Here is a 20,096-nt window from a genome sequence, read left to right as displayed (position 1 = left end):
GCTACTGGGAATGACCTGACCTTTCTCGATGTGGGGTACTTCTTGAGCCCCCCCTATGGGTTTCCCAACCTTAAAAGGGGTTTCCTTGTATGTCCCTGGTTGATCTACATTCATTGGTCCAGTGTCTGCCCTCACCACATCTTCTACACAATCCAGAAGGCAGTGGCCTTCCGTATGAGGCATTGTTAGAATTCATTTGTCTACAATTTCTCTTAGTATGTCCCATTTTACCACAGTTGAAAAATCAAGGTTCCTGGAGCCTTCGTGGTCTCCAGGGGAAGGCTCTACCTACCCAAGGTTCTGGTTCATAGTAGTAGTAACCTCTAGCCTCCTCGTACCTATGTTGACCTCTGTAAGGTGCTTCTCCTTGCCAAGCCCTTACATCCTCATCTCTAGAACTTTTAATCTCCTGTTGCCTTTTTAAACCTTTTAAAATGGCTTCTCCTATGCAAGCTGCAGTTTCTTGTACATTTTAATCAATGTTGGGTGCATACAAAACCCATTCTTCTAGCGGAGCTGATCTGATCTTTAAAGGCAAAAGTATTCTTTTGCATATTGGGTTTGCATTTTCATAAGCTATTGTATATATAATTGATTGTCTTGTTTCTGGATCTGTTACCTGTAATTCAACTGCCCTAGTTAACCTTTGTAAGAAGTCCTGGAATTGTTCTGTAGGTCCCTGTTCTATTCTGGTATAAGCTTCTAGGCATTCTCCTGGCTCACGAACCTTATCCCAGGCATTTAATGCTGATTTCCTGCATAGAGACAGAATATTATCATCATATTCAGCTGAAGCCGTGGGGTAGCATAAATACCCTGACCAAGAAGCTTATCTAGAAGGGCTTCAAAACCTTCCTTTATACCCTGACGCTCAAGGAGCTTGGCCTCTTCCCTTATTAGTGCCTTCCACTGGATTTGGCATGAATTCTCATATACAGCTGTTACCAATTGTTCCCAATCTGTGAGTGCCACCCTGTTAAAGGTTGCCCATGAATATAATAGCTGTTTTACATATGGGCTATGGAGACCATATGAAACAACTGATTCTTTAATATTCTTAAGATCCTTCAGCTGTATAGGTTGACATTCATAAGCCATCCGTCCATGAGGGTGTTTCTTAGAAGCTGGCTTTTCTACCATGGTAGCTGGGTACACTAATGGTGTATGAGTAACAACCTTAGAAGAATAGTCACAATACCTGGGTGGAGTAGGTGCCTGGGATTGGAGTGATTCTGCTTCTGAGGCATCCCAATGATCTTTAAGCCTAGTAATGATATCCTTTTGAAAAGTTTCAATCTCCTTGATCATAAAAGATTCCAAGCATGTTATTGAATCTGTATATTGCTCTAACTGCTCATTTACATGCTTTTCTAGGTCTTTAATAGATCATCCTTAGGCAGCATCTGGATGGCATGGAAACTGCCTTCTAGGTATTGGAGTCTAGATTCCAGGATATGATTTGCTGATTTTTGAGTCCTCAGCAATCGACCATATGGAACTATGTAATCTGTCAGCCTTGTACTGTAAATTATCTTCCAAACATTCAAATCTAGACTCAAATTTCTGATCTGCTACCTTGGATGCTTCAATAATTGATTGAATGGCATTGTCCAATTCTTCAACCCTATCCTGGTTATTTTGCACTTTTACATCTAGTTGCTGTGTAACATTGCCTATCTGAGTTTCTAGCTGGCTACAGATATCCTTTAGCTCATCATGGTCTTCTGACAGCCTAGTCTCTAAGGCCTCAGACATGGAGGATCTCTCTGTGTTTATCTTATCATAAATACACTGCATCTCATCAGACAGCTCTGTCTTTAGTGTATTGGACAGAGAGTCAAGCTTATCATCCAATTTCTGTTCCACTTGCTGCACAATTGTGGTCTGACCTAATCTGTTCTCCAAAACCTGACTGCTGTTATTTCCTGTAAGTAGGTGGTGAGGATATCCTTATCCCTATTCCTGAGTCCTCTGGCTAGTTATATTATATGTACCAGCAAGCTAAATGCCATTACAGTATATAGGCCGGTAATTGGCAGATTTACATCCTCCTTAAACAGTGAATTCACATAATAAGCAAAAATATTACCAATTTTAGCAAATGATAAATATTCCGCCATAATTTTACCCAATTTCTACTCCATATGCAGTAACTATCTTTGACCAGTGGGTGGCACAGGTGGTCAGTTAGTCCGCAGCGTTTGGCAGTGGTGGGTGGCAGCTGTGGAGAGAGGTCACAAAAGCGTCTGCGCTTATTTTAGAGATTATACGGCCTTGTGGCCGCAACCACTGTATAAGGCGCGGCTTTAAGGCCAATGCCTGGACCCTGCTGAAAGCCAAGACCTACTCCAACTCGGTTCTAGAGCTGGAGGCCTCAGGGTGCGGGTAGACAGCAGTCCAAGCTGGTTACGAGCACACGGTGGTAAAACCGTAGCAGGTCTGTGTAGGTCTCCAAGCTGGGAGCAGCTCAGCTGCAGGGGGTAGGCTATTAGCCAGGAGCACTTGTGGAGAGAGGGCACTTTCTGGGCCTAGGCCACAGGCTGGGTGAACCCACAGCCTGTCCCAGACATAGTGGGAAATTACCAATACGAAGTCAGGTAGAAATATAAGGGTATTTAATAGGGAAAATCCTTACTTACAGAGCGACCTACCCAGCTGGTGTGGCAGTAGTCTGTCCGCAAGCCCAAAAGTGAAACCAAAAGAGAAAAAGCAGTCACTCTATGTCATCCTGACCAAGTGTGGTCAGGCACACCTGTAGCCAGCCCCTAAGTAGGCATGGCTACAGCTTCCCCTACAGCCCCTTTACTACTTAATTGAAGTGATTAATGTTATCCACACACAGTCTACAGATAGAGATATTTTCCATAGTAGAGAGGGCTTACTGGCCCAAGAAAGCCCAGGCTCATTTATTCTGCATCACATTGTGACAGCAAAGGTAAGTCTTTGTCCCAGGACTACAACTTCTAACCCTACTTGAAGTTTTAATAATGTTGTGTGAAATGTATATGATTTATATGACTTTTGGGCCATAATGGTGTATCTTCCCTCACCTTCCTTCTTTATCTGCTGTTTGGCATCATTCCTGATAAACTGAAAATGTAAATACTGACAGAGGCTCCCACAGTCTGGGATTAGCTATAATTTTTATGCAACAAAACATACCCCACTTTCTCTTGCAAAAGGGAACTGTTCTGATGGATACTTACTTGTATAAATTAAACACATGCTAATGCATTAAGTTACAAACTTAGGACTAATTTAGTCATGTCAGTTATTGGTGATTAGTGATAAGCTAGCACCACAGAACATTGGCTTATATCTAAGTTTCCTTCTGCCTTGTGATTTTGTTTGTTTTTGAACATGTTTCTTTTATTTCTTCCTTACATCATAGATTGGTGTTCTTTCACAAAGACAGTTCAGGAGAACACAGGTTTTAGCTTACAAGAATCACATATCTTAGGTATAATCCAACTTTGCTCTTTGTCTTGCACTTAACCATCCTTCCACTTAACCATCTTTTGAAAATTTCTTTCAACAGATATTTGCATGTCTGACTTCCTTGTTCTCTGAACCTAAGGAGCAAATTCTCTTTCCTTACATATGCATGCATTCATATTTCACTGGGAATAGGAGTAAATATGAATAAAATTTTACTAAAGATGACGATTTGAAATATGACATACTTCACAGGTGTGTTTGATCGTCACTTTATGTTTCATCAGAACTATACTATCTACTTCTTTCAAGAGATAAATTTACTTAGGTAGGTAAATATAATGTAATAAGATTTCTTGTTTCTTGAAATAATTTGTTATTTGAAATATCCTTGGTATTATTTGTCAGTCTTCCTGCCTTCTCCTTCTGTATTCATCTTCTTGCTCTGTCCCTATTCGAGTCTTCTCCCTACTTTACCCATTCCCCATTTTCCATTATTTCTCATGTGTGTGTGTGTGTGTGTGTGTGTGTGTGTGTGTGTGTGTGTGTATGTGTGTGTACCTTTGCATGTATGAATATATTGTGTGGTATGCCATGTTCACTCTTGTATGTGCATGTACATGTAGTACTCTTGTGCACATGCATGTGGAAGCTAAAAGAGTACATGAGGTGTCTTCTGTTGCTCATCACCTTCTCTTTTTAGATAAGTACTGTCAAAAAGCTGAAGATGTCCATTTTGGTTAGAGTACCTGGCCAGCAAGCTACCTGTATTCACCTGTCTCTATTCATCAGTGCAGTGTGTATGGGATTATGCAGTCCTCTGCCATGTCCTTCATTACCTGAGGGCTAGAGAATTCAAACTCAGATCCCCTTTTTTGCATAGAAAGCACTTGTACCTAATGAGCCATCTCCCAACATCGTCATTATTTCAGTGGTGATGATAGAACAGCAAAAATTCTCATATATTGAAGAACATGGATTTTGGTGTTTGCCTCAGATGATCAGATTTAAAGGGTTATATCTGTGAAAAATTTGCCTCACTTGCAGCATAGACAAAGTATTCACATTTCCATCAGAAGTTTTCATTCATCTCTTATATTTATCTACATGGTTTGCTGACAAAACTTTAAAAATTTTGATGATCATGAGTTATTTAAAAGAGTAAATTATATTTATCCTTGACATTAACAAAATTCATAAATCACTATCATTTTATTCATAGATAAGAGTTAAAGTCATATAGAATTGCATCAGTGTTTTGAAAAGAAAACCAACATTATATATATTAAAAATTACTTATAAAGATTTAGGGGAATTTGCCTTTTGAAATATAAAATTTCATCTTGATACTGTGACATTTGGGATGTATTATTGGTCAAAATAAAACACCGCCTAGTGAGATGATATCGAAAATTCATAAGTGGACTCTCTTTTTCTTTCAGCAATTTAATATCCAATGAAAAGCACATTCCAGGTGGATACAGGAATGAGACATTTTCTAATAAATAGAACAAAGTCATTACTTATCCATATAGAAAGAGGAACTCAAGTTTCTAATACTATATGAAGCGATCTAAAGAAATCAGAATTTAAAGAGGCAGTACCTTCTAAAGGTGAGAATAATCCTCAAGATGAACCACATTTAAAAAATAAATATTTGAAAGCTCTAAAACCAAATCAACATGTTAAAAAAATTCGTTGTTCAGAAAAAAAAAACAGTATGACAATATCAATTATGACTAGGTTTGAGAGAGAGAAAACTGCTAAACCCAGGATAATTTATTTCTGCCACATGCAGTTTGTGAGTTCTGTTTTATACTCTTTGTCATTGTTTGTTGTTATCTCTCTAACCTGTACTGGCACTCACTCCGCAGACCAGGCTAGCCTGAAACTCACATAGATTCACCTGTCTCTGCCTCCCAAGTGCTGAAACTAAATGCACCCACTACCACCAACTGGCTCATGTTTTCTACTGTTGATGACACACAGTTTCATTTGAATTTTGTACACAGACTTGTGCCTAAATTTGTTACTTTACTTGGAATTTTTAGCCTTCAATTATCATTTTCAGAAGATGACAATTTTTTCTAGTTCACAGTTGTTCAATTTTTTAATTTCCTTATTATACTATTTAGAATCCCTACTATCATTTTGAGAAGAGATAATGAAGTGACATTCCCAAATCTAAATGAAAATTCTCAATATTTCACCATTAACCATAATATATGATGCCTGATTTTTATTACTATTCTTTTATTATGCTAAAGAAATTACTTCTAATTTTCTCTAAAATCTTTGTATTTTTAGTTGTGAGCCTACGCATCAAACTTTACCTGAATTGATGTAGATTCTTAGCAATCATTTTCCTGAGCATTATAAATATTGGGTTCTTTTACATTTTAGAAATGTTTTTGCAAAATATTCAATCATATTGTAGGCTCAATATTACATAAATTTTAATGATTATGAATTATAAATATAACAATTATAGATTATTCACTTATTTTTGTATTACTGGGTTATAAAAATCATTTTTTTCTGAATGGGGTGATATCTTACAGCTTTCTTTATTTTAATGTCTTTTTATGTTTGATGTCAAGATCATGAAGTTGTAATTAACAAGGTCAGAAAATCCCCACTTTCTAATCTTTGAAAATCACATACCACTATCACACTACAATTATGACAACCATAATCAACAGTATTATTATGATTTCCCTGGGAGCATTGGGAGTTTGGATAGGCAACATATTTTTGCCTGTATTTTATTTGATTAAAAATTAACATTTTTAAACTATTTGACTTAACTGATTAATGTTTTTATGAATGTTTGAAAATTTGCAGTAAATATATTGATAGTTAATAAATCTTTCCTTGTTCTACATTTGTTTTCTGTTCCTCTTTGTTTTGAATCTCTTTTCTGTTTCATTAATTTTTGCTCATCTTTACTTCCCTTTTCCATGTTATTTTTGTTCAGTACACTCATCTTTTACTAGTTGCTTGTAGAAGATGCCTAGATCTTTAATATTTAGTTTTCATTTTCTTTATATATATGCACTTAATATTCCAGTATTCATATGCACTTAGTATTCCAGCATTCTTCCTAAAAGTTTGGATGAATTTCACAAAGTTTACAATAAATTTTCATTGCTCTTATTATGTAATGTATTTCAGTACATTCTATAATGACTTTTTATTTACTTAGTCACTTTTTAGAAGCATAATGCTAATATTTCAAATAACTACAGTTTCCATAGTTTTAATTATTTTTCTTTAAAACTTAAATAAAAACTGTTACTGATAAAAATTTTAGATGCAGGGCATAGTGTGCACACCTTTAAATCAGCACTGATGAGATAGAGGCAGGTAAATACTTGAGTTTAGGTCAACCAGGGCAATACAGTGAGATCTTGTATCAATTTAAAAAAACTTATAGAAATATTAATGAATTATTGTGATATTTGGTATGTGTATACATTGGGTCATGTAGAGAGAAGTTTCTGTCATGCTCAGTCCTGCAACCATTTAGTCACAAATATAATGTAATCACAGTAGCATATACTAGTGTTTTTAAGATGCTGAAACAGACTACTCTGTAACTGGCTTAATTAAAGTATATTTATCTGTTTTAACATTCTTAAACATATATCCTTCAGATAATTTTATTTATTTGGATTGAATTCTCAATTTTTAGAATGTACTTGTCCATTTTTTAAAAAATTATTTTATATGTATAGGTGTTTTGATTGCATGTATGTCAGTGTACAATGTACATGCAGTGTTCTCAGAGGCCAGAGGAGGGTGTAAGAATCCCTGGAGCTATAGATATAGATGGATATGAACTTCTTTGTGAGTACTGGGAATTGAACCTGAGTCTTCTCATTCAACAGGTAAGGCTCTTAATCACTGATTCATCTTTTCATTCCCAGACTAGAACATTTTTCAGATAGGGTATATTATCCCTGGTCACCAAACATTGGGGGAATACTGGAGAACTCACCAACACGTTATTAAAAAAAGATTTATATCTTAGCTAAAATCTGATCTTCGTGTTGCGTGTTTTGGAAAGTAGGTTTTCAAGATCAAGCTATCAGTGTGTTGTTGACAAAAAACAGAATTCAAACAAATGGCTGAGGAAAAACAATCTTGTTTCTAATTCAAATAAACAAAATGGAAAAAAAGGGAGCATCCTTTACAGAAATAAACATCCATTGTATCTTGTGTGTCTCATTGTCACTTAGCATCATGTTATACATATGTATAATATGAATGATCTTATAAGCTGCTATTGTTATTATCATACAAAATGTATCTTGTATGCACTAAAATAGTAAATAGATAAATAAATGAGGATTAAAAATGTGACTTGAAGATGATTTTTAGTTCTGAATCAAATAACATATTTCAAAAGAAGAGACTGTTCATGTCATATAAATATGCTCATCACTGGTTTAAATGACATAGAACCCACTTTATTATTGCATCTTTGTTCCTCAGTTGCTAAATGAAAGCTGGACAAAATAACCAGTCCCATCTGACAGGGTATTGTTGCTTTAGTCCCCCAGTAGGAACAACTGCACAAACCATGATCTTTCTAAAGTCCTTACATTTTCTGTTTATTCAAATGTCTTTTGCCCAAATAAGAGTTTGAGCATTAATGTTTTGTGAAATAAATACTAAACTTAGATGTTTAATATTGGTATTAAATCCTGAGTCTTCAATATATTGACTCAGAGGAAAAATATCTTTATTGAATCTGTTTTTCATAAGCATAAAAAGAGATGGCAACATAGATTCTTGTGCTTAATCTAAAGTGCCATCTGTCTGTAGCATAGTTAGGAAAGTACATGCTCTTGCAGGTTCCTTAAATGTCATTGCAGATAGAAATGGCTAGCAAATTCTATTCATCTGTCTATCTCTGTCTCTCTCTGTCTCTGTCATCTATCTATCTATCTATCTATCTATCTATCAATCATCTGTTTGTCTGTCTGTCTTTCTAATCATGTACCTACCTACCTGTCTTATATTACACTTTACTGAGAGATGGAAATTTTAAACAGTGAAATGTATATAAAATTTTAATATGAAACAGTGGAAATCTTCTTTATTCAAGAAACAGATCCTGTCATATAAACGGAAAATACAAATAAATTTTACTAAGAGAAACAGAACTAGACAGCCCCAGGGACATAGAAACAGCTTTCGGGTTGCTCATTTTTAAAGTTGAAAAATACATATTAGTGATGATAGGGAATGCAATTCTAATGCCCAGTATGCAAGTCCTGAAGGGAGGAAATCATATAAAATTATATCAAATTTAAATGTGCATATATGTAGATACACTGGTAGGCATACACAGAAGCATGCAAACAATTTCTCTATTATTACTCAAGCAAAGCAATTTGAAGCTGTAAAGTGGGAAAAGACATATAAGAATTGGAGCAATTTGTTTTTATTCAGTTAGAAACACACACATATTCATAAACATTTTTTAAAAATGTGGCCATGGATTTTAAGGAGAGAAAGGGGAGTACATAGGAGAGCTAGAAGGGAGGAAAAGCATGGAAGGAATGAAGCAATTGTATTATAATCTCAAAAATAATAGTATATTAAAAAAAGACGATGCAAATTAAAAAATTTGCAACAGAGGCCTGTTATCTAACCAAGTAGATATACACAAATACACTATAATCCCACGTTCACAAATGGTGGAGACAAAATATGTTTTCATAAATGGGCACATATCCAAAATGGACTACTTCATTCATGTTTAAAAAGCAATTTAAAGTCATTCTTGTATCAGACGTCTAGATGATTAAGGTGGCTATGATGTCATTTTGTTGCCTACATAACAAAACACTGACTTGGCCATGTGGAATGGTCATCAACTGCTTTGGGGAAAAACCCCTGGGGCAACCATGTGGTTTCCACGGCTTAGAAGAGTGTGTCTTGGTCACTTAGGGTCAGCTGGTGGATTTGGCATGTTTTGGAAGATGCAGGAAATGGGCAAATGGCTTTCCATATTTTTTAAGTCTTTTTTTAAGAATAACTAAACCCTTTAAGCATTTGATAGAGAAAACAGTAACATACTAGGAGGGAAATGCTGGCTGCAGACACTCCAGCTTGAAATGTACTTATGAGAATTCGGTTTTTGAATATGAAATTATAGTTTATATTAATGTGTATTTGCTTAAATTTCCATTTAATGATGTGCAGAGATTGGCTACTTTATAGAACAGACAATCAATTTAAACTAAAAGGACACATCTGTTATGTTTAAAATAAACTCTAAATGATAAAGAGTATTGTATTATAGTTTAACTGGTAGTGTTTTATTCTTGGCAGATTGTAAAATAAAAGTATATCTTTCAACAGATGGTGTTTCAGCTTGGATAAAGTATGGCATTGTTACATGAAACAAAAGGAAGATATAATAAAGGCAAATCATATTCTTATTTGTGTGGGAAAAATTAGAGGAGGTGATTTATGTCTCTATGAATGAAAACTATTTGGAATTCTATAGAAAACAAAAACTGCCAAACAGTTACAAACATGGAATGGGAGAAAAAACAAAATAAAAAGTAAGAATGTTCTCAATGAATTTTTTAACACATAGAGTTTTCCCAGAAATAAAATTAGATTATCTTCAGTCTTCTGCAGCAATTGCTAAATGTTTAATAAAATATTGGTGTGACTATCTAAATGATCCTGGCTATAAAATTACATAGCATTTCTTAAAGTCTCAACACATTTATGCCTTTACCTTATATGTTGCAGAAGCCAGAAAATGACCATTAATATTTACATGATTTTATATAATTTAAGATTTCTCTATTTTGCTTTGTATCTGGTATTTTATAATCTTTGACATAGGTGATTTATTTTTATACAGTGAAAATTAACTTAAATGTTTTGTATAGTCTTTTACTCTTTTAAGACTAATAATTTGTATGAAGGAAATTAATCTCCTCCACCACTATCTAACTCATGCTCTGTGACATTAGAATGAAAATGCTCCCTCCCCCCATATATTCTTGCTTGAATGTTTGGTCCTCAGTTTTTGTAACTGTTTGGAATGGACATTTCAAATAACTCACCTAGTTTCCAGGGTACATACTCTGTCTCCAGCTTGCTGTCTGAGATGTGAGCTCTTAGCTGTTCATGCAGCCCTATTCTTACATGTCCACTATCACAGACTCTAACTATCTGCAACTATAAGCCCAATTAAACACATAAGCCCAATTAAACACATTTTCAAGATGCCTTGGTCATAGTGTTTTACTATAGCAATCACTTTTGTGTTGTTATTATTAACCTTCTGAGTATAATTAGTGATGCTCAAATATACATGAGTATGTGGCAATCTACAAAGATATCAGCAATCTACTCATAATCACATCCCCAGAGGAGAAAGATTCTCCTTCCCTGGGCAACAATGAATTATCAATAACTCTTCTATTAGAGACAAAACCTGTGGCCCCTCTTAAGTCTGTGCCAAGATATGGGCTGTCTTGACTGTCCATATCCTTGCAGCTTCTGTAAATTGATGCATGCAACAGCCACGACATGTCCAGAAGTTAGCATTTCTCAGTTCTCCCCATATTCAGGCTCTTATATTCTTTCTGCTTTCTCTTCTGGGTTAGTTCCTTAGCCTTGGATGGTAGGGAGCTGACATAAATTTCTTCCATAGAGCTATTAAATGGCAGGTAAGACTCATTATTCTTTAAGTGCTAAGTCATGGACAAGAAAAAATAGTTAAATCTTTATCTTTTTATCAGCATTCTTTCTCCCCCAACTCATAGTATATATGTTTAAATATCAAAAGGGGCCTATCAATACTAGCCTATGTATTTGAACATACAATTGATAAAAATGAAGAAGTAAAATGAATATTAGTGAACATCTCAAAAATCAAGTCTGATGGGCCATGTTTGTGAGCTGCATCACTTATACCAGAAAAATCCAACTCAGCTTTGCTCTCCTTAATACTTGAAAAGAAGCTTATGTACTATGAAATATATGTTATTCTCTCCTGCTATTTACATATGAATGTGTACTGTGTGATTTTGATCTCCTAACAGTACCAAGCTGTTGTTAGAGAGTTTCCCTCATATTTGTGTGGGAAATCATTCCTGAAATAAATTGAGTAATATACCATTTTAAAATTAAAACAAATCAAGAAGTATATTCTGGAGTCAATCATGTCTTTATATATCAATGTATCATAAATCATTTCGGCAACTGTGTGTTTCTTATTCCTTTATTAATGTTCTTTCGATATATGAGAGAAGTTAACAGATAATGGTTTAAGTGAAACTACAATTTCTAGGCTGTGTGCAGTAGTTTGTTCCACATCACTATGGATATGACAGAATTTTTAATATCATATTCAAATATCAATAAAAGTGTATTAATTAAAGCTATCAAGGAAGGTATTTTATGATGAAAAAGTTTATTGATTTAAAGGTAACTCAGAAGAAAAACAAATTAAAATGGGAAGTGATAAACTGAAGCTTCTAAATCACATAATTGGAGTCCTATCAATTCATTATCAAATTAAAATAATCAGCAAAGATAATGCCCTCTTTCTTACCACAAATAGGGCAATTCCTGTGAATCCTAGCAGCTGTTATTAGTATTTTAAAGAAAATGTCCATCTGCCGGAGGTCTATAATATAATTAGACACATTAGCACTGTCTTATTTGCGGGTAGTTTTCATGGGGAAATTTGTCTCCCGGATGTTATATAATGCCAAGAAAATTAAATATATTGATTAGAATAAGCACGTTTTCAACATTAATTACCATAGAACACTTAGACAAAAGCACTTTGTTTGACAGCTTTTTTATGATGAACACATTTTCATATCTGTCTTGAAGAACAAAAGGATGGCTCCCTCTCTGAAATAATCTACCTTCCCAACAGTTAAGCATCATTTTGCCAAACAGAAACTTTCCAGATACTAGTTAATGTCACAGAAGATATTTAACAACATGTTTCTGTTGCTGATTTATTTAAAATTAAGTGAAAACATGGTTGGGAAAAAATGTTAAAACACGGAATATATTTAAAATTCTTCCATAGTTGATATCAAATAAAGCATAATTTCAATTGCCTATTTCACCACCAATAGATTAATGCTAAGTAGAAAATATGACATTTCTAAGGATATTTCCTCATTAATGACTGCTGTATTAAACTAAATATTAAATGATAGTTGCTAATAATGAAACACATCACTAAAATTGCAAAAATTTTTAATAGTGTTAGTGTTTTACGAGCAATGTTTTCATACTTGTGATGGCTGAGCATTGGGAAGTATATTGGGCTTTAAGTTCGGTATGTTTCTGACAGAGAAAATTAATTTTGAGAAATCCTGCTCTTCCTCAATGAGGTGGCTCATGCAATGGCTATTAAATTTGCTTCTGGGAAGATAAAGTCATTTCAATACAGGTTTAGTAAATCTTGTTCCCTTGAATACAGGTGTTAATCATTATAACATAGTAAACCTATCCTGAGCTAAAGGTTTATTTACTGTATTTTGAGTTCTACTTTGCTGGTTTACTCTTCAGAGCCTCTAAAGATGAGCTTAATTGTTTGAAACAACTCAGTGGAAAATTCAATTTCAAACATTTTCATCAGTACAGTTTTCTAAGACAGCAGTGTTATGTCTAATTGGAGCACTAAACTTCTGCACAGTGTTTCTTTTCCTTTTTGGCCATTATGCTAAGGATATATAATTTCTGCTGATTTAGGTATCTTATATCTTATGTCAGGGCAGTAAGTACGCAATTAGCTTTAGTTTAACTGATAGCAGCATGCTATAAATAAGATTCTTAATTGTGTTTGCAAGATTAAAATTCAGCCTCATTGTTTGTTCCCTTTATTTCTTTGGTGGCATTGTGGTATATTCACATTGCTACCTCTAAATGAATGTCAACTTGTTTTACCTCGACTGCAGCCGATCGATACTTCATTAGACTGAATTGTCTTGTGCTCATGCACCCTTGAAGCTGTGGCTTAATTACCACCCATATTATGCAGTGGCTCAGAGAGCTGTGCTCAGCTGTGTCAGTTCTAAAAAAAAATTTAAGCCATGGTGCTACCTATGTCTAGAAAAAATGGCTACTTGTTTTTTTTTTAATAGTAATATCTGGCAAATTAAGGACTAATGATTCTTTTTTTTAGCACACTGAAATGTCCAAAGATAATATGGTCACATTTTGAAACTTATTATTTTACAAAACTCTTGGAATGGAAATATAATTTTCATGATCAAACCATTGTGCAGTAAAGATAATTTAAAACTAATGACAAAATTGCATTCATATGAAAGAGAAGAGAGGGGAAAGTGCAGTCAAATGGCAATCATGACAAATGACATCTCTTGTCCGAGAGTCATTTTTCCTCACTAGACTGATTTGTCATCCTCACTTTTGACATTTTTCATCCTGCTATGAAATCACACTGACAGAATAAGATATTTCAAGACTTCACAGCAGGCCGCAGAAGATGGTTTGGTGCCTCTATTTATTTTTTGGTTGGTTGTTTCAATTTTTATTTTTATGCTGCAGAACTCTGGGAATACACAACCAGAGTTCTAACAAAATATTATCAGTTAAACAATGAAAGGAAGAAGATTTTTTGAAATAATAGAAAATATTGCACATGAGAGAATAAATCTCTCTATTGCTCATACATAAAATGCCCCTAAGTACCAAAAGTTTTGTTGGACAAAGCATTTAATGAATTATTTAAGAAATTCAGCTGCTTATGACTAAGTCCTGGGAGTGGAAGGAGTTCTTAGGAAAATAAAAGAAATGAGAGGATTGTTTATTACCTCTCATAGCCACGAAAATGAAAGGGGCAGTTGGTCATAGAAGTTGTTTCAGGTTCATAAGAAAGTACCACAAATTGATAATTTAAATGAATAGAAGTATATTTTCTCATAGGTCTGAAAACTCCATGTTTGAAGCTGACATTGTCTGAAACTAAGATGTCAGTAGGGCTATGCTGCTTCAGTAACCATTGGAAGAATGTTCTTGCTATAATGTAGTGAGTAGCCAGCCATCTTTGACATCCCTTAGTTTGTAGCTGTCTCACTAATTTCTACACAAACTACACCCAAACTGAATACTTGAGATGGCTCCAGAATTTGAGTGCAAGAACAGGGGTTCTTTCTAACATCCATCACTATTATTTTTTTCTTCTTTCTATCTGGCTTCAAGGAATGTTTATCACCATATGGTGTGAAGGAATGCTATTACTTAAGGATATTTGAATCAGCAAAATCATTCAAGGTACTCAATGGTTCATTTTCAGGTGTTTGTTGTGGAAGCGAATAGCTACACACTGAGTATGGTGCTGTGAAACATGCTTCTCAGTGTCTAGTCTACAAACCACATGAGGATTTTGAAAATGGATGCATGGTGAAAAATCTGTACCAGTGCCCAGAATTTTTCACTTGACCCAAAAATCCAGGTGATGCTCAATATTACTATTTCGTGGAACTTAATCAGCAAAACTCAAAAAGGCAAAAGTAGAGAAGAAAGGATCATCCCCATCTAAAGAGACAGAAGACTCTTGAAGAACATGGTTATATGTGATCCTTATATTAAGGAACTCAAGGAGGTAACCTACACAGATAGAGGACAAGGGCAACAGAGAAAGAAATATGTACAATCAATGCCCTGAATTGCAGCACAACAGAAGCAAGGAGTTCACACTTTCCACCATGTGGAGTGGAGAATTGACTTGTGTTGAAAGAAGAATGCAGTTTTACAGAACAAGTTAAGGAGTGACTGCTTAACCCTAGACAATGAAGAACAACAGCTGTGATAATTGGACTAAACTTGTATCAAAGCCAGCATTATGACTCTGAGTCCACTATGCAAATAGTCTGAGTCACTGATGGGTACCTGGCATTCCCACTCCATTGATAAAGTACTAGTGAAAAAGATAAAGTGTCTATTTCCCAGTGAAATTCAGATCATCTATACCATCTCTTGGAAGCAAATAATATCTGGAGGAGGAAAATCATAAGGATAGAGTGTAAATTCAAAATAGTGGTAGAATTTGATTAATTTATGAGAAAATATTCATTGCATAATACTCAGCACATAAGTAAAGGCTATGGTTAGGTTAAACATAAGGAAGCAGACATTTGCCTCTGCTTCTTTATACTAAAGTTAGAGTAGCATGATGAGAGTAAGAGATAGATGATACATATATACATACATACATACATACATACATATTAGATAGGTAGATAGATACATACATAGATACATAGATACATAGATCGATCGATCCAAAGAAAACAGAAGAGCAAAACCATAACAGAGCAGCTGAAAGACAGGCACACTAGGGCTGGAGAGATGGCTCAGCAGTTAAGAGCGCTGGCTGCTCTTCCAGAGATCCTAAGTTCAATTCCCATCACTACATGCTGGCTTACAACCATCTATAATTTGATCTTGTGCTCTCTTCTGGCAAGCAGGCATACATGCAGGCAGGACACTGTATACATAATAAATGGACATTTTTTTTAAAGGCACATAAGTGGAAACTTGTGCTACAATTAGGTCAGCTGAATGTGAACATCTCTGACTACAATGCTTTGAGGCTGTAGTAAAGTGCCAGAACCAGATAGATATATCCTGCAGAACCTCAAAAAAACCTCAAGAAGTCAGAGACATTGGGAATTTTTGCAGGCTAGGTCTTGAGATACAGTGTTTTGTAGAATATATACACAAGGAAAAAAAAAGGCAAAGTGATCTCTCTGCCTTACCTCAACAGGTGATTATTAACTGCTATCATAGTAGAAAGTGGAGGCTGAAGGAGAAATAGGACTCTAGAATTGTAGAAAGAATATGATGAGGTAAATGACAGTATTGAGGCCTGAGTGATGAGAGTCCTGCCCTTCCCTAGCCTGCTCTGCTGGCACATCCAGCTCTGGGAAGACTGGGTGTTAATAAAGTGCATCAGATCATTTTTCCTTATGAAGTTGATGAGATGAAAGAAGAGAGACAACCCATAATCTACATAGATGACCTCATAAGGGCCTCCCAAAAAGAATCACACAGAAATGCAGAACCATTTCCCTGTTTGTTTCTTCTTTGAAATACAGCTAATTAAGAACAGAACTCTATGCCAATATTGGAGAGGCTACTTTAAATGCCCATTCCCTACAATGAGATTGATGACTACCTTAAATGCCATCATGGAACCTTCATCAATAGCTGATGGAAGCAGAAGCAGAAATTCACAGCTAAGCTCTGAGCCAAACTCCTGGAATCCAGTTGTAGAGAGAAAGAGGAGTGATGAGCAATGGGGGTCAAGGCCAGGCTGGGGAAACCCACAGAAGCAGTTGATCCCAGCAAGTGGAGGTTCACAGACCCCAGTCTGACAGCTGGGGAACCAGAATACGACAGAACTAGGCCATCAGAACATGGGTGTCAGTTGGGATACCTGAGAAGTCTATGGGACCTCTGGAAGTGGAACCAGTATTTATCCCAGTGGAGGAATGAGATTTGGGAGCCCATTTCCTATGGAGAGATACTCTCTCAGCCTAGATACACAGGGGAGGGCCTAGGTCCTGTCCCAAATGATGTGACAGACTTTGATGAATCCCTCATGGGAGGCCTCACCCTTCCTGAGGAGTCTATGGGGATGGGAGGTGGTTGTTTGAGGTAAAGCAAGGACAGGAGGGATAGGGAACTGGGATTGGAATGTAAAATATGACTGTTTTTAATTTACATAAAAAATAATTTTAAAAGAATAGAAGAGCTCATAATAATGAAAGGTAGAAAATGCAATGGATATACACAGTCGGACTTAATGGAACAAACCAAGCTAAGGGGTGAAACAAGCAACACTCCTCCTGGGACACTTGAGAGAAAGTGTCTCCATAATGTCCCAGTGAGAAGCTGTGGATTAAGCTAGCATACAAGAAAGAGGTAATCAAAATGAAAGTTTTGTGGAATAAATTTAAGAGAAAGTTTGGAAATTAACATTTAGTCATTTCCTAGCAAGTAGGGAAAAGACAGAGAAGATGGAAAATATAAAAGACAGGAAAATTACGTAACAAGAAATTAAAGAAAAGAAGTTAGATATATTTTCACAAACACACATACATGGAGAAAGAAATAATAAACATGAAGGTACATGTCTATGAACTTCAGAACAATATGAGGAAGTTAAAAACCTAAACACTTTCAGACAGAAAACCTGTATAATAAGAAATGTGTAAAAATTGAACCAAGAATAGCATTACTAAAAGCCTGAAGACTATGAAGATATTTTAAAACCATGAAGCAGTATTTTTTTAATTTGGGAGAACAGTTTCTACTCTAGATCAATTGATAATGAATGAAGTCACAAGTTACTTTTGGAAAGGCAGTATACTAATGTCCTGTTCCCTTACATCCTTGTGTTGCAACTCTTGATACATGATGGATGCATTAAATCAGGAAATAAGTAAAAGCTGAGAAAAAGCATGGACCTGAGGGACCAGAGAATTCAATGCTGAAAAATCAACTACAGGATTATCTTCTTAAAATACTCTTTTATTTAATGCACATGATGAACTGTGAAGTCTATATTTAATGTTAAGTTTTATGATACATTCTGTCTAATCTCTTAGTGAATTTTTTTATCTTATCATTTGCTATACATGTTGAGAGCCTGTGGCAGGCTATCCACAAACATCAAAAGTGTGTTGTTGTTGTTGTTGTTGTTTTTAACACAGTGTCCCAGTTTGAAAGAAAATAGTCCCAAAGGGAATGGCACTATTAGGAGGTGTGGTCTTCTTGGAGTAAGTGTAGATTTCATTGAGGTAATGTGTCACTGTGGAGGCAGGCTTTGAAGTCTCATGTATGCTCAAGCCATACCCAGTGAGTAAGTTTACCTCCTATTGCCTGAAAGTCAAGATGTAAGACTGGACTGCTTCTCGAGCACCATCTCTCCCTGCATCCCACCACACTGAATCAGAATAATAATAAATGTCTAAGCCTCTTAAAATGTAAGCCACTCCAATTAAATTTTTTCCTTTATAAGAGTTGCCATGGTCATGGTATCTCTTCACAGCAATAGAAACCCTAAGACACCTCGATTGCCTGTTTTCTTCTTTTCAACTAACAAGGGTTAGAAAGTTTTGGGAAGTGTAAGAGCTAATTTCAGGCCAGTGAGATGGCTCAACGGAACTGCTCCTGCCACAAAGCAAAGCCACCAAAATGGACTCCCAAAACCCACAGGTAGAAACTGTCCTCTGACCTCCACAGAAAAATAAAAAATTTTCTTCCCCCATGCATACCACACAGATGCACACAAAATTAAAATGAATAAGACTGAGTTTCAAAAGTTTATGAAAGAATTATTTTTAAAAGAGTTTAATACTTAATTTTCAAAAGTCAGACATAACTTCTAGAGAAAAATAATAAGTACGTATTGTGGTGTGTGAACTAATGTTCCTGGTGACATAGCTGCAGTAAAGATCCAGTTATCGAAAACTGTAGGGAGGGGAAAAGTCAAATACTAGAGAGAAGATGGAGCATGGGAAAGAAATAGGGAATGGGATGAATTACAGAGGTTGGTGAGAGTTGACTTGGGACATTGGTACTCATCTTAAGAAGTTTTATTTGAGACTCAACAGGAGGTGATTAAATATCATTAAACACAGAGGCAGGTGGGAAATACAAGGGCTTCTTGCTTAATAGGAAGATTTTGGAAGCAAGAGAATAAGACCAGAGAATGGAGCTGGTCTTCTGATTTGGGATGGAAATAATTGTCTTCAATTAGGAGGGTGTCAATGGGGATGTCTGAGGAATCCTTAGGTACAGCTTCCCTTTGAAGGGTCTACTTTATACTTGTCTCTTGTTGAAGTAGTTAATAGGCTCCACCCTGTTGAGCTCCTGATATCGGACTACATTGGGAATATTCTGGATGGTATGCCAAAGGCAAAGGACATGCAGATGAAAATACTAATAAAGAAACTGAAGGATAGAACATCACAGATGCCTAGATTTGAAAGACAATTTGGGAAGCGAATTGACAAAACTGAGTGACTAATCTGCCTGCTGAGTGGGTGATTCAACTGCTTCTAGTTTCACATTCTGTCAGGGTCAAAGCTATTGGTACATCTTGAAATATTAGGAACTTGGAAAGCTTTTTCTTAATGAAAAATCAGTTATTTCTTTAGACACATTTTGAAAATCCCTAAGTGCTGAAGCCACTCAGTAATTCTTGGAATCATTCTATAGCTTTCAAATGAAATCTGTCAGGAGCCATTACCCTAACATTTGGTATCCTTAACTCAGAATAAAGTTTCCAGGTTTTTATAATATTATTTTGCTTTATAATTGTTCTCTTAGTCCCAAGGCTGATAAAATTGAAATCAGCTATGTCAACTCCCCCCCCCTCAACTCATATAATCCTATTGTGTACATTTTTCTAGTAATTATTCTCAAACCCACTGATATTTTTAATCACGATTCACTTCTATTTCATCCTTTTAACCCACTTGTGCCAAAATATTAAAGATCTTTTGTATCTCTGGTTCATTATTCATTTCTTTTTTCCTACTTAAGCTTTTACTCTTAATAAACAATTTTCTTCTCTAGTCACCCTGGCATGGTAGAGCCATAGCATGCTCAGAGGCAAACTG

The sequence above is a fragment of the Cricetulus griseus genome, chromosome 2, assembly GCF_003668045.3.
Source record: "Cricetulus griseus strain 17A/GY chromosome 2, alternate assembly CriGri-PICRH-1.0, whole genome shotgun sequence".
Taxonomy (NCBI): domain Eukaryota; kingdom Metazoa; phylum Chordata; class Mammalia; order Rodentia; family Cricetidae; genus Cricetulus; species Cricetulus griseus.
The sequence above is the reverse complement of the archived record's forward strand: the minus strand, read 5'-3'. Positions refer to the sequence as shown.